The sequence below is a fragment of the Homalodisca vitripennis genome, chromosome 5 (genome assembly GCF_021130785.1).
Source record: "Homalodisca vitripennis isolate AUS2020 chromosome 5, UT_GWSS_2.1, whole genome shotgun sequence".
Lineage (NCBI taxonomy): Eukaryota > Metazoa > Arthropoda > Insecta > Hemiptera > Cicadellidae > Homalodisca > Homalodisca vitripennis.
The window spans coordinates 80,020,500-80,038,223 of record NC_060211.1 but is presented as its reverse complement, the minus strand read 5'-3'; positions in this window follow the sequence as shown (position 1 = coordinate 80,038,223).

Sequence of the window (17,724 nt, the reverse complement as noted above, 5' to 3'; positions counted from 1 at the left end):
AAGATGATCCGCTGTCTCATTTACTCCTGCAGTGCAATTTAAGCACAGAGGAGTGAAATAAAGTTTCATTAGATGAAGAGTCTTTGTTAACTGTGACATGTCCTATTCTTAGTCTGATTATATTTACTATTTCCCTTCTGCTAAGTCTCATATCTTGGTACCATGGTAGTAAAGGACTGATAGGTTGTACACTCCTATACCACCTGGCCTTTGTTGTATATAGCAACAAGTTGTTTTTTTCTTCAAGTATCTTCCTCTTTTGAAAAGATTTGAGGTCAGTTAATGGAAGGGCGATGTCTTGAACAGATATTCCATTCACCACTGCCTCTTTTGCGAGCTTGTCAACCATTTCATTATATTTCAAACCCACGTGGCTAGGTATCCACTGAAAGGTTATTCTATTCTTGGAGTCTACACAGTTTTTTATTATTTCAAGAGACATGTTATCTTCTATTATGCCATCACATATACTTTGAAGTGATTTGATGGCAGAAAGAGAATCAGTGCAGATTAATATGTCACAGTTAGGGAGGTTATTCATAAGCTGAGAACACATGTATAGAGCAAAAAGCTCAGCTGTAAAAATCGATGCGTTTGGTGAAAGTTTATATTTCTTTTCCACATTCATTTGTGGTATCAAAATTGCTGCTCCTGTACCTTCGCCTGTTTTAGAACCGTCTGTAAATATTTTGATCCTGTCTCTATAGGTTAAGTTGATCATTTGGTTTACTATCTGTTGGAAAACTTCCGGAGAATTATCTTTCTTAGTTAAAATTTTATCATCTATTGTATCATTAATCTGTACAGAAATGTTTGCTAGTTGAGGGGGAAATTCCCAATCAGTAGATCTGAATTTTTTCTTATTCATTTCAGGAAAGTCTGGGATGAAGTTAACCATGGAATCTATGGCCTCAATATATAGTGGAGTCTTTTTACATTTCCAGTAAGGGTTGATGTTGATCAGTAGTTGTAGGTATAGGCATCTGTATCGATTTTGGTTATCAATATCTGTGATAGTTTTATACACAAGTCTTTCCGTTAAAACTTTTCTTCGCAGGTTTAAAGACTCTACAGCTGATTCAGATTGTAAGGCGATTATAGGAGATGATTTGAGGGCTCCTAAAGCTATCCTTAGAGCTTGGTTTTGAATTTTTTCTATTTCTAACAATCTGTGTTCTGAACAGTTCCCAAACAGAAACGAGCAGTAATCAAGTTTAGATCTAATTAAGCTTTTATAAACTGTAAGTGCGAAATGAGGATTAACACCGTTTCTTCCACAGGTAATCATTTTGATGATATTCAGATCTTTACTGCATTGATTTATTAAGTTGTTTATGTGTTCATCAAATTTTAATTGATTATCGATCGTTATACCGAGGATTTTAACTCTTGACTCAATTGGGAGTTGTTGACCTTCAACTTTAAGATTTATAACATTGTTTATCCTCTTCTTTCTAGATACAACCATAGCTTTGCATTTACTCACACTTAAACTAAAGCTCATATTATTGAAAAGGTTATCAATATTTGTGAGTGCGGTCTGCATTTTAACCATTACTTGATCAATTTTCTTATTACTTGAGTACAAAGCCACATCATCAGCATATTGTAGAGATAAGACTCCTTCAGGCAAACAATTATTTATTTCTGCCAAATATAATGAGAATAGCAATGGGCTCAAGGTACTTCCCTGAGGCAGACCTTTACAGGTCACTCTAGATATGATACCTTGGTTTGAAACCAAATTAAGTGATCTACCCACAAGCCACTTTTGACAATGAATGATAAACTTTTTGGGAACACCATAAATGTACATTTTTCTAAACAGATAGGGTAAATTTACACTATCATATGCACATGATATGTCTAGACTTGTTAATATTAATGTTTCGTTAAAAGTTCGAGCAGTTTCCATATCCAGTATTAGGTTTAGTAGATAGTCGGCGCATCCTTTGTTTCTTCTAAATCCATACTGAGTTGAGGGAATCAGATTGTGTTTCTCTACATACCATTCTAGTCTTTTCTTTATCATACCATTCATCACCTTAATAAAAACAGAAATCAAAGAAATCGGGCGGTACGATTCCTCATGATCTTTCTCTTTACCTGGTTTAAGTAGAGCTATGACTTTTATATCTTTCCATTTTTGTGGTAAGTTTAGGTTGTCATTCCAAATATTATTATATATATTCAGTAGTACGTTTAAGGCCTCCTCAGGTAGGTGAGTTATCATACTATAGGAAATGAGGTCATTTCCTGGAGCAGTGTCTTTTTTCTTTGTTTTAAGAATTGCAATTAACTCTGTCATTGTGAAGTTTTCTTCAAGTATGTGATCTGTATCCTTTATTTTTGGTGTGGAGATTTCTTCAGCTTGTGGAACGTGATCTGGGACAATGTGTTTCATAAAATTCTCTGCTAGGTGCTGGTCTTCTTTGATAAGTGATATTTCATTATTGCTTTTGTTTGTTTTCAGTTTTCTTATGACCTTCCACGCAAATTTGCTATTTTTTTTCTCACCTATGTTTGCACATAATTTATGCCATTCATTCTTTTTTGCCTTTTCGATTGTTTCTTTAGCTTTTAACTGAGCTTCTTGATATTTTTGGTAACTAACAGGGTCCATATCCATCTTGAATTTCTTAAAACTAAGCCTTCGTTGAGCAATTGCATGAGAACATTCAGCAGTCCACCATGATTTTGGTGTAAATCCTTTTTGGTTACTTAAACTAGGTCTGTTCCATTCGGGTATTGATTTATCTGCTGCATTGTTCATAATTTTTTCCAACATTTCTATTTGGATGTTTAGGGACTCATCGACAATTTTTTTCATATTTTCTTCCACTAATTTTGAATATTTTTGCCAATTTGCTTTCTGAAAGTTCCTTCTTGGTGTTTCTACCTTGGATGTTGAATGTTCAACCGAATTTAGAGTCATTACTATTGGAAAGTGGTTGCTCCCCATCGCATCAGATAGGACTTCCCAGTTATCAAGATGTGTGTAAAGTTCAGGGGTTAAGAATGTTAGGTCTATGGTTGACTGATTATGAAATAAGCTCGGAATGGTAGTGAAGGAATGGTCGTTAGCCAGTATAAAATTTGAGTTACTGAAATTCCTAAAGATGTCATTACCTCTTTTGTCAGGTTTTTTGCAGTTCCAGAACTGATGGTGAGCATTAAAATCTCCACAAACCATTGTATTACCTTGATCTAAGCTAAAAATATATACTCTTGCCAGAAGGAGCAATTTATTGGTTTATTGGTACAATATATGTTGTATATATTTAATGATATAAAAGAGTTTGTTATTGTTATGCCTAGGATTTGGATATTATTCTTATTATGTTCTTTGATTATTTTGGCGGTCAGAGAGTTATGAATAACGAAAGCTACACCTCCATAACCATCTTCTCTATCAAGTCGTAATATTCTGAAATTGTTATCTCTGATCGTATCATGTGAACAAAGCCATGTTTCTTGTAGGATTGCAATATGAATCTTGTTTTTTGTCATATATTGAATAAGTTCTGCCCATTTTTGTTTGATAGACCTTAAGTTCCATTGAATCAAATTTAATTGATTATTTTCTTTTCTGTTCATTGCAGAAGTTTCGTGGATTAGGACCAAACAACACTGTCTTTGGGGTATATTTGTTTGTTTCCTGATTTATTTGATGTGTTTTTATTATATGTCTGGATTGTATTTCGAGGTTTTTGAGACTCTAATAAATCTTTAAGAAGTTGTGCCAGTAAGTCATCTACCATTTGTTTATTAATGACCCCTTCGCCTTGTATTTTGGTTCTCAATTCTTTAATTTTGTCATTTAATAATTTTTTTTAATGTCCGCTATTCGCAGGCGTTGAGCGTTCGATTTTCGGATTTTTGTTAGCAGGTTGGTAAGATATATTGTCGATACTTGAACTGGAGGTCCTACTATATGATTTTTCAGATAAGTTTTCTTTTGGTTTGACAAATCTTGGTTTGGTATTGATAGGTTTGTCAAGTGTTGTATTGCTGGGTTCTATTATATCACTGAGTCCTAGAAATCTATTACTTGAGAGCAGAAGGGAATGATCACTGCCGGTAATTGATGGAGGTTGACTGTAGAATGCAGTCTGCTTTGTTATAGTTGCATATGATTTCCTCTGGATGCTGTATGGATTATGTTTTAGGTTATTTGTTGGGAAGTGTTTACTTGCCGTCAAAAAATCTTCTCTATGGATAGACATCCTTTGCATAATGTTTTTTTGTCTCTCATATTCTTTGCACGACTTACTGTTGCTACTGTGGTTACCATGGCAGTTGACACATTTTTTTGACTGTGTACATTCACCATTGTGAAACTTCAGTCCGCAGTCTCTGCATATCTTTTCAAATTTGCAAGGGGATTTAGCTACATGGCCATATTGAAAACAGTTATAGCATTGCTTGATAGGCAACATGTACCGTTCAATGGGTATTCGCACATAATTTAGATACACAAAATCTGGAAGCTGGTCTGATTCAAATGTTAAAGTCATGAAATGTGTGTCTGTTACTTGTCGGTTTACATACTTTGTAATTCTTTTGGCATGAACTATGGGATAGGGGGACTTACTCTCACTTATCACTTCTTGTTCAGTAATTTCAGGTTCGATATACGCAACCCCAGTGATTTCCACCTTACTGGCTGGTATAAAAACATTAAAATTCTTTAAATGAACACAATTTACTAACTCATTTGCCGAAAAAGCATCTTCACAAATCACAATTAGATTTCTGCCTACTCGTTTAATATGGTCAATTTTACAGTCTCCATTTTTAAATATTTTGCCTACCAAAAATGGGTTGATTTTTTTCCCGTCCCTACTTTGTATGATTACTTCATACGGTCCTTTGTTTGATTCGTTGTATAATCTTAACCGTCTAATGTTAGTTCTTTTTGCCACATGATTTGTGTCCAAACTGGAGGCATTGGGTCTAGGATTTTGTTCTGTTGGATTAATACAATTATCACCTTCACTGAACTTTCTTTTCTGTTGGCCTACATTAGTAGTGTTATGGTCTGATTGCACTGTAACATTTTCTGCAAAATCATGATTGAAGTTTGTATTTTCTATTTCTAGACCTATAATCGAAGCAACCGCCAGTTGAGTTTCCATTTCCAATTTCTGTGATTCAATATCTCCTGGAGGAGAGTTTGCTGAACCTGACATTTTGTCAGGACCAACCTACCGGAATAAATAAAATGTGCGTAAATGTGACGTATAATTTCACAAAATTTCAAAGGATAGAAATTTGATGCCTAATAAACGTCTAACTTTGCCAATAGTGGCACAGACACAACACACACCTCAGTTAAACCATAATTGTTTGAGGTTAGTCAAATGGAAAATGATATTTAGGTAAGTTTTAAAAAGGCAATCACAGTTATAAAATCTAAAATCTCAAGATTTTATCTACAAACACACAATTCGACGTATTTTTAACTCAAATGATGATATTCTTGAATAACACTCAATTATTCAATCTTAGCAACGCAGCACAACAACGATGTTGACACCATGGATAAACAAATTAGTAAACATAGTACATTGTGAAGATTAACTCATGTGACACAATTCAGTAACGTTTCATCAATGAACAGCTGTGATGAAGTTACTTTTTTGATTGGTTGGTTTCATTCAAAGCTTGAATTAATTAGCTTAACTTGAAATATAATTTTCACAACAAGCTAAATGGTATAATATTGTTTACTATGGAGTTAAAAAAAACGGGATGGGTTGGAGCATGTAATGGTCGTATGTAGGGCATTTAAAATTTATCTATTAACCCAATTTCTTGTTTTTCTGTTAGTACAACGTTTTATCGACTTTTATGACACTTTGCAAAGACCTAGAGCCTTAAAATTTGGATCATAGCTCTGACCTAGATAACAGAGCGATAATATGTAATTTACTACTTTACATTAGAGCAACCTCTCTCACCAGTTAATGACGAAACAGAATTCTGTGTTTATGTATGTCCATCTGTAAAACCATTGAATTAATTAATTTAGAGGGCTGAAATGTGGTTTGAAACTCCATCTATATTGAAAATGAAAATTGTAAAAATCGATCCATTTGAAGTCGTTTCCTGAAAGAAGACGCTTTATGATCGAAATAGGTTTTCGTTTATACATTTTCTTGATGGGAGTACAAGGTAAACTTCACAATAATAATGAAAATATGTTAGACAGAAAATTACTTTTAACAGAACGAATTTGATTCTTTATAACCTAATTAGTTTATCGAGATTCATCCATTTAATTAATTGTACTGAATAACTTATCAACACCAAGTAAAAACCACGAAAGATAGAGTCAGGAAATATGGTACATAACTTAATAATGCGCTCAAGAGGCTCACGAAGGAAAAACTATCAGTTATATCAAGAATGTTTAGAATGTGATAGAAAAAGAATACTTGAATATATTGTACTGTTTTTCAACAAGTACAATGTATGCGAAACCACGGGCAACTGCTAGTTTTATATATACTTGTATATTCACGAGTATATACATGATAACTTCATTATACACTCTACATAATATATCAACAAACAACACATTGTAGTCACTTTTGGATAGTGCCTTCAATATTATCTTTACCGCTACCAGTTTCAATAGTTAGTGTATATTGCAACATTTTTTTGTAGGCGCTAAACATAGATAAAAAATATTGACATTCAGTCTTGTATTTTGCGATACGAAAATGAAGATTTGTACTGGTTGGTGTTTATCATTAGATATTCTTCCATTACGTTCCTTTACATTTAGTCCTTTTTGAGCTGTGCTAACAAATTAAAATATCAAATTTTATAATAAAATAAAAATAAAATAGACTCAAGATTAGAGGAGGAAAATCACCTAGGGTACTAATTTTGTTTATTAAGATTATTGGAGTACATTATTTACTTATAGATGGTAATATTTAGTAAAAATAAATTTTAGAGCAGGTATGTAAATTACATGTTTTATATTAAAATAATTCAATACAGATAGAGAGAAAACGAAATTTTCTAGAACATTCGTCAGTACGATATTACTTTTATGCTGCCAACCCGGTCAAACCCATAAGGTTTTAGATTTGGCTGGTTTATTCATATCCAGGTAGAACTTAAAGAGAGTTGACTATAATTAACTACATTAAGTTTTACACAAAGAACCAACCATTTGTTTATATTAGATTATTAGAGCAACGTTAAATTCCAAACGCTCTATATCATAGGATATAGGAGGAGTCTCATTATAAGATGAATAATACGCACAGTGTACATATTCCTTTAGTATTCAAACGATAAAATAAAACAGGTTTGAGATTGTTTCTGACTTACTAACATCAAAATGGATGCGTGATAATCATTATTTGAAATGAGATACTTCTATAACCAAAAACGAAGTGCACAAATTGAATTATAACATTGTTCTTAGTGAATTAAAATAGAAATGTTTTGATTATGAACAGTATCCTTTCCCATTTTTAATCTCCAACAAAACTTTCGTGACTGAAGACTGGTAGTTTGCTTTCTTCATAGGGGAAATTCCTTTATAGATTTCACAGAAGCTAGGTTGTCTGTGTATAGTGCATTGGTTCTGTTTCTGAATATATAAATTACAATATTGTGTATTTATTGTATATACAGGTATTTATTATATATTTATCAAAGACCCAACAGGGTCTTCCTAAAATCTAATCGTTATCCATTTTCCTGACTGTGTTTTTGTGATAACTATCAATAGAAATATAATAGGGACTTGAGACATAGTATATACGTTTCTTTTGGTACACCCTATTTGGTTTTGGGGTTGAAACGTAAAGGTGCAGTCCGCCCGTCCACCCGTGCATAAATCTTTGGCCAAGCGTGTTTCGATACTCTGTTGCATCGGTAAAAACCTAAACACGACTTGATGTTTAGAGAAATGGCATTTGCTGTCTTCATCACGAAGCTAACTTATAGGTTAAGCATTCAAGAAAGCCTCGTGATTTTGTGTTTAAGCTTACTGTTACGGACTGATACGTGTATAAATAAAGTTCAATAAATATTTAATTAGACGTTTTAATAAACAGTATCATTCCTCAAAATGTTGTTTCTCTTCATATTTCCTTACAGTAATTCCATTACTTTACATCCTTTTCTATGCCTTATATAAATCATATACACTCACAACATCCTTACTCGTCTCCAAGAAAAGAACAAGCAGAAGCAACCTTATATATTTTTTGTGACATTTGCGATAAAATATTTCAAACTATTAACTACAAGATATTTTTTGTGATTAGAATTAGTGGCGATTTTGTTATTAAAGTTATGGAAAAGAGACATTAATTTACTAAACAAAACTATTCACTACCTTATTTTGATGTGAATGTTGAGGTTAGCTCCAGTTCATCCTCCTCATAGTTCAGCGTCTGAAATTGAATCTGTCACAGACGACTCCTGAAATCTTTTGATACAAGAAGTCGCAGTCGTAAATTATTTAAATGAACAAATAATTAATATGCCAAAACGAAACTGTGACAAATGGATTTCAAAATTGTACTGATTGCAGGTACCGTTACATAGTACAGATCTCAAATAAAATAAGAACCGTCGATTGAGTCCTATAGGTTAATCTAAGGTCCTAATTTATTACGTAACCGAAACCATTTAGAACATTTGTAAGATAATTACATATCTTCCATCATGTTTTTTACTTACATTAATTTTAAATTTGTAACTGGGATAGAAATTATCCCAGTGATGTATGTCCTCATTCACTGGTATGAATTACTACATCTCTCCAGAAAACCATCAGACATTGGTAATGAGTGTTATAGCAGTACTTAATCATTAGGCATAAAAGTTATAAATGAATTTTTATCTTGAATTTTTTGTATACTTAACCTTTTAGCTGTAGACCTTTTACACCTGGAGAAGAGGATATATTCCAATCCTCGAAACATAGGTCCTTATTTTGTAATCTATAATTTGTAATGTCCAAAAGAGTATTCTTTCAAACCACTCATTGCCTATAACAAACGTTAAACAAAGAAAAGAAGACTCGATTAAACATAGTTCACAGCGCCATCTTACGGCCAGACCTACGCACCACCATTTATGGTGACTTATTTGGTTTAAAAGCTAAACAATTCAGCTGTGTAAAGAAATCCTTCACTCTTCAACTCTGTTCGCTCCAACTGATACAGATCGTATGGGTGAATAGGTAAGCTTAAACTTTAATTTCCCAAAGTAATCAAAGATATGCTCGAGATTATTACATATCCCACCTTACACGTACAGATTCCAAGCCACGTGAGCCGGTTAATTTGTAGTCAAGTGTGAGAAATACAATTATGATCTAGAAGCTCCGTGACTGTGCCATCAAGCTGCCCAGTTGTCTGCTTGACCTTGAATTTACATAGACAATGCAGTAACTTAATATGTAGCAGAATTGAACATCCTACGTTTTGTGTTATGAGGCCAGAGCAAACCTTTGTAATTTACTGTATATCTTTTACTACTGTATGTAGTCACACATACACTAACATAGTGAGCGAGGTTCAAACCTCCCTCCTACATATATCTTTGGAAATTGAAACTGCATACGTTTTAAAAGACAATTAATTGTCGGATTGTAACATTAGCTCTAAACGTATTTACACTCACACACACTAACATAATCAGGTTTAAGCCCCTCCCACACATTTTTTTATGTATTTGGAAATTGATATATCATTGCCGATCATTGTTATCTTGGCTAGTAAATACTTTATATTAACGTAGTAGATACAAGGACGACACCCAATATACAAAAATGACATATTTTCAGTCCCAGGAGTCACAAGCTTTGCTAACGATTACATGTAAGACTGTAATTAAAAACTATCACACTGATGATGCAGATTGTTTCAAGGATTATTTTACTTACATCGTTAGAAAATCAGAACACCACGATCGATCCTCGTATTCAAGAGTTAAACCCAATTTTAATGCTTGCTATATTGTCAGGGGCTTTAACACCAGAAATGGGGTTACATTCCAGTAATCGAACGCAGCGTTCTAGTTTTGTAATATATAACGATGGTATTAAACGAGGATCAGAAGCAGGTTTTGTATAGTATTTAAGAACTTGATTTTTCTTTCCTTTGCTAGTAATTTACACATAAGTCCATGTTGCTCAGAATGAACTACTAAACGGAATAGACGATCATATCCATTCTCGATACCCAGGAAGTGCATATGACTAGCCCCCGCCATTCCATTCAAAACTCGTAGCAAAGCTACATGTATTTCAATGTGGAATAATAATATTCATGCTGAATATTTAAGTCAATCCGTTGTTGGCTGAAGTTTCATTCAAATCTCAGGCCTGTAACACAACTCGGTATTGGGATAACCCCTTGAGTAATAAATAGACCTCACTAACTCTCAGCCAAATCCACTGGGAATGCATTACCGTTATTGAACTAGATTTTTCTTGCCAATTTGAAGTAAATTTTAATAACAAATATTTATAAATAAGGCACAGATCAATCCCTCCTTGAGATGTCCTGCGGAAGACGAAAAACACAGACAGGCATAAGAAGAGTTGTTTCAGAATACTGAATAGCAAAAAAATTCAAAATCCAATTCTATAGCTCACACAGTTCTTGAGATACCCAGTTGATAGTTATGGTTCGCCAACATTCAGCCAAATTCCATAGATGGACATTCACTAACGCTCAGCCAATTATGTTTACGTCAAATTGAGACGGTGAGTGTTCAGATGCTGTTGATTTTTGTTGATCGGTCCGAATGTTGTCTCTTCATCTAGTCGCATGTTGGTAGACGTCCCTGCCTTGGATGGACTCACTTTTGAGTTGACTGTACAGGATAATCCCCCCCTTCAGTAAAGCCTGTTACACGACTCGTGGTGCTCCTAGGTTATTATTGGTAATATTTACATGTATATACACTAGAAAACGTGTGTGTGTGTATACACACACACACACACACACACACACATATATATATATATATATATATATATATATATATATATATATACACACACGTAACATAACATATATATATATATATATATATATATATATATATATATATATATATATGTTATCTCCAGAATGGCAGCCGTGTATATAAACTATGTCGGTGTGTCACTATTTATCAGTATATATTTATCTTGCATACTGAAGCGTAAAAGTAAGTATTGGCACCTACACAACAATTGTGCTGCCCGGCCAATAGTTTGGTCATGAGCAAGCGTCAGTGTACTTTCTTTTATACAAATTGAGGCCTAAATGTGGAAACAGACTATGGCGTGTTTTAATGATGTCAATGCCTGTCAAAGTTAGCTAAGTGAAGTCGTTTGGTGAAGAAAACAACCGACCTAGATAATTTTGAACACTGGTTCGACCAATCACATGGGAACACAATGAGAACTAAAAAATTTGCATTTAACAAATGTAAATGCATTCAGTTTTCATTTAGAAAAACTGTCAGTCAGAGAATATGGAATGAACGCTTTGCCAATATAATTATTATAACAGTTGTACAATTTTTGATTACACCGTATTTAAAATACTAAGTGGATTAAAACGGCCAATTAATTTAGGAAGGATGACAGATTCCTAAAGTTCTCATATCAACCACAATATAACTATAATACATTGAATAAAAAGTTGTATATCAACTGGGTTGCTTGAGATATACATTACATTTTTGTATTGAAGGTTCTGGTAGGAGAATTTCTCCTAATTTATAGAGTATTTCGATAAACCTTGGCTGAAGCACTGGCCGAAAACAGCGAATAGAGTCGTTGACAACAATTTTGCTGTGATAGAACGAGAACGTGATTCTACTGTGATTTATTCCGACAAAGTTTTCCTTCTCAAAATGTCGATGATTTCCGATTTTTAATTGAATAACAAGAACCAGGGACCGAGCGCACAGAACGTATGTAAAAAGAAAGTGAAATCTTGGTCATCCATTAAGGATAAAAAAGCAAAAATAATAAAACTATTAGATCTAGTTGCTAATTAGATCTTAACATTTTTTGACCTATGTTGATTAATGTATGTGGGCGTATTGTTCGAAAATGGTGCTTTATTTTCTTTTGGAGTAATTTTTAAAGATTCATAACATACCATATCTATATGTTAACCATATCTATAACATACCTATATGTTAGGATATGTTTTAGATATGCTTACGGAATCAGATTTTTACTACTCATCTCTCGTGTCTATTTAAACTTTTTGTTGAAACATTGCAAAACTACATTTAAGTTATCTTAACAACGGTTCCAGTGCCACTACGCGGTCACATATCGATGGCATGTGTTAGATTCGGCTTTGATAAGAGATTTGGGGTTTATAGATTTAAGATAAGTACGGGTTTCAGTTGAAGTTAACTTAGTCTGAATGTGTAATTGAAACATCGTATTGAATAACTCTATTTAATACCACCACGTATTCCGCATTAAAAACAATTCAGTATTATGAAGAACTTAATATATATGTTTGTTTACCTTGAAGAAGAAATAAATAGGAAAACTACTATCGAATATGCTATACTACCTTTGTACAAGAAACTACTATTAAAATATGCCAAAAGAGAAGAAATACATGTTGGAAATTAAATCATTATTTAAAACCATTCGCTAGTGCATCAATATGGGCTCGAGTACAACGACCCTTTAAGATTTAATATAATTGTGACATATTTAAAAATGCTGGGAAATTGTATGATACAACCATTGTATAACGAAACGGTAAATCTTAGGCTATATTAGCAATAAGGTGTGAAGGTGGGATGTGTACTTTAAACTAGCTGATTGTACGAGTATAACGACACGGTAAATATTAGGCTATATTAGCAATCAGGTGTGAAGGTGGAATGTGTACTTTAAACTAGCTGATTGTACGAGTATAACGACACGGTAAATCTTAGGCTATATTAGCAATCAGGTGTGAAGGTGGAATGTGTACTTTAAACCAGCTGATTGTAGGAGTATAACGACACGGTAAATCTTAGGCTATATTAGCAATCAGGTGTGAAGGTGGGATGTGTACTTTAAACCAACTGATTGTAGGAGTATAACGAGACGGTAAATATTAGGCTATATCAGCAATCAGGTGTGAAGGTGGGATATGTACTTTAAACCAGCTGATTGTACGAGTATAACGACACGGTAAATCTTAGGCTATATTAGCAATCAGGTGTGAAGGTGGAATGTGTACTTTAAACCAGCTGATTGTAGGAGTATAACGACACGGTAAATATTAGGATATATTAGCAATCAGGTGTGAAGGTGGGAATGTGTACTTGTAATAACGACACGGTAACTTAGGCTATTGTAGGAGTATAAACTAGCTGATTGTACGACTATAACGACACGGTAAATATTAGGCTATATTAGCAATCAGGTGTGAAGGTGGAATGTGTACTTTAAACTAGCTGATTGTACGAGTATAACGACACGGTAAATCTTAGGCTATATTAGCAATCAGGTGTGAAGGTGGGATGTGTACTTTAAACTAGCTGATTGTACGAGTATAACGACACGGTAAATCTTAGGCTATATTAGCAATCAGGTGTGAAGGTGGAATGTGTACTTTAAACCAGCTGATTGTAGGAGTATAACGACACGGTAAATCTTAGGCTATATTAGCAATCAGGTGTGAAGGTGGGATGTGTACTTTAAACCAACTGATTGTAGGAGTATAACGAGACGGTAAATATTAGGCTATATTAGCAATCAGGTGTGAAGGTGGGATGTGTACTTTAAACCAGCTGATTGTAGGAGTATAACGAGACGGTTAATCTTAGGCTATATTAGCAATCAGGTGTGAAGGTGGGATGTGTACTTTAAACCAACTGATTGTAGGAGTATAACGACACGGTAAATATTAGGCTATATTAGCAATCAGGTGTGAAGGTGGGATGTGTACTTTAAACCAACTGATTGTAGGAGTATAACGACACGGTAAATATTAGGCTATATTAGCAATCAGGTGTGAAGGTGGGATGTGTAGTTCAAACCAACTAATTGTAACAGTATACCGATACGGTGAATCGTATGCGATATTAGCAACAATGTGGATAACTGTGAAATATATTCTTCAAATAAGTTAATTTTAAAACGACATTGTGAATGTTATGCAATATTCATGCAATATTAGCAACCATGTGGTGAAGGTGGGTTATGTACATCAAACTAGAGTTTTTGTAACGACACGGAGAATCTTATGCTATATTTGCAATCAAGCAGTGAAGCTGGGATAAATGTTAAAACCAGTTTTTTTGTAACGGAATTGTGAATATAATGCTATAAAAAAACCATGGGTTATCAACTTTAAACCAGTTTTTTATTACAAACCTTTTAATAATGTGCTCGTATATTGGCAATCATATCATGAATCTGGAATATGTTCTTCAAACTAGTTAATTTTATTACGAAACGGAGAATATTATCCTAAAATAATCATTATCAATTGTAAACTTGCGTTATATAGTACTTCAAATCAGTTAATTTTATAATGAAACGGTGTATATTATGCTATATTATCATTCATAAGAAGAAACTGGGATGTATATTTCAAACCATAAGCTGGGAAGCTGGGAACCATGAAGTGGTGAAGCTGGGATTTGTACTTAAAACCAGCTAATAGAATGAGTATAACGATACTTTAAATCTTATACTACATTAGCAGTCACGTGGTGAAGCTGGGGTTTGCGCTTTAAATTCAGCTAATAGAATGAGTATAACGATACTTTAAATCTTATACTACATTAGCCGTCACGTGGTGAAGCTGGGGGTTGTGCTTCAAATTCAGCTAATAGAATGAGTATAACGATACTTTAAATCTTATACTACATTAGCAGTCACGTGGTGAAGCTGGGGTTTGTGCTTCAAATTCAGCTAATAGAATGAGTATAACGATACTTTAAATCTTATACTACATTAGCCGTCACGTGGTGAAGCTGGGGTTTGTGCTTCAAATTCAGCTAATAGAATGAGTATAACGATACTTTAAATCTTATACTACATTAGCCGTCACGTGGTGAAGCTGGGGTTTGTGCTTCAAATTCAGCTAATAGAATGAGTATAACGATACTTTAAATCTTATACTACATTAGCCGTCACTTGGTGAAGCTGGGGGTTGTGCTTCAAATTCAGCTAATAGAATGAGTATAACGATACTTTAAATCTTATACTACATTAGCAGTCACGTGGTGAAGCTGGGGTTTGTGCTTCAAATTCAGCTAATAGAATGAGTATAACGATACTTTAAATCTTATACTACATTAGCCGTCACGTGGTGAAGCTGGGGTTTGTGCTTCAAATTCAGCTAATAGAATGAGTATAACGATACTTTAAATCTTATACTACATTAGCTGTCACGTGGTGAAGCTGGGGTTTGTGCTTCAAATTCAGCTAATAGAATGAGTATAACGATACTTTAAATCTTATACTACATTAGCCGTCACTTGGTGAAGCTGGGGGTTGTGCTTCAAATTCAGCTAATAGAATGAGTATAACGATACTTTAAATCTTATACTACATTAGCAGTCACGTGGTGAAGCTGGGGTTTGTGCTTCAAATTCAGCTAATAGTATAACGATACTTTAAATCTTATACTACATTAGCCGTCACGTGGTGAAGCTGGGGTTTGTGCTTCAAATTCAGCTAATAGAATGAGTATAACGATACTTTAAATCTTATACTACATTAGCCGTCACTTGGTGAAGCTGGGGGTTGTGCTTCAAATTCAGCTAATAGAATGAGTATAACGATACTTTAAATCTTATACTACATTAGCAGTCACGTGGTGAAGCTGGGGTTTGTGCTTCAAATTCAGCTAATAGAATGAGTATAACGATACTTTAAATCTTATACTACATTAGCCGTCACGTGGTGAAGCTGGGGTTTGTGCTTCAAATTCAGCTAATAGAATGAGTATAACGATACTTTAAATCTTATACTACATTAGCCGTCACGTGGTGAAGCTGGGGTTTGTGCTTCAAATTCAGCTAATAGAATGAGTATAACGATACTTTAAATCTTATACTACATTAGCAGTCACGTGGTGAAGCTGGGGTTTGTGCTTCAAATTCAGCTAATAGAATGAGTATAACGATACTTTAAATCTTATACTACATTAGCAGTCACGTGGTGAAGCTGGGGTTTGTGCTTCAAATTCAGCTAATAGAATGAGTATAACGATACTTTAAATCTTATGCAATATTAGAAATCATGTAGTGAAACTGGGATCTACTATTTCTAATCGACTAATTGTATAAAGAAATGGAGAATCTTACGCCTAGATTAGGAATCATGTGGTGAAGCAGGGATGTGTACTTCACCCCAGCTAAGTGTACGAGTATTACGAAACTGTGAATCTTATGCAACCGGCTAATAGCGTAATGAGATGGAGAATCTTAAGTCTATACAGTCTTAAAATCTCCTAAATTTGTTTATAATTTTATTGTAAAGATAATCACTTTGAAGAATATTTATTTGATAAACCGAGAACTCTATTTATATACAATGTATTTCAAACCTTCTCCCGGAGATGGAATAGGTATGGGGGAAGGTCATTTTTTCAAAATAATCTCTATCAAGTGATCTTGTGTTGAAAGTATTAGAAGAATGGTTCAAAGTATTGATATCTTATGTTACCCTATCCAATGTGTTTTAAACTAAAGCCCCGTACTAATGAATAATGTCGTAAGGTTAAACATCTTAAAATATTTAACGTAATTTCACTAAGATTACGTGCTAGAAATGGTTACTATTTGCTAGCGTCTCTAGTGTGACAACCGTCTTCCATTCTTGTCCTTAATTCGTTGAGGATTGCAGGTATAGTGTAATATATTTTACTTCTGAGAAAACTCCGAAGGAAAACCACAAGGGATGAAACTTATCCGTCTTAAACTAATTTTAAATGCAACAAATTTAACTTGAATTATTAAATAGTTAAACTTAGAGTTTATAGGGGAATATTCAAACCTCAATCAGCCAATATTCTGGATACATTTAGTTTGCGCCACTCACTTACCTTTTAATACCTTTGAAAGAAGAGGGTGCTATTTATTAATGGCTCCTTCTAATGTTTTTTTATTTACCTTAAAATACCACATTGCCGTGGGAAGAGTTGAAGGTTTTCATATATAAAATTCCTCGGTTGGTTATAATCTCCATCTAAAACGTGTAATAGGGGTGGGATTTTTAAAACAACCCGTATAAGCAAACCCAGACAAATGTGTACTAAAGCGAAATTTCAAATCAATAATATATATATATATATATATATATATATATATATATATATATATACTAATCACTGTGTTGAATAGAAGAAAACAAAAGAACTATTTTTGACTTCTATATTTCGGGGAATTTAATACCCCCGTCTTCAGGAAGTTTTAAATAAAAATGAATACAAAACTATAACATGTAAACAAGAATTAATAAAACGTAAATATAAACACGTATATATATATATATATATATATATATATATTTATATATAAACACACACACACACACACACACACACACACACACATATATATATATATATATATATATATATATATATACTGAAATGAAACGAAACGATGCATTTTATGAAGTAGCCTATTGCAATCAGTAGTTGTTGAAGCGATGTTGCATGCCGTGTGTTCAATATGTGAATCACATTGAAGTGTGTCAAACATGTG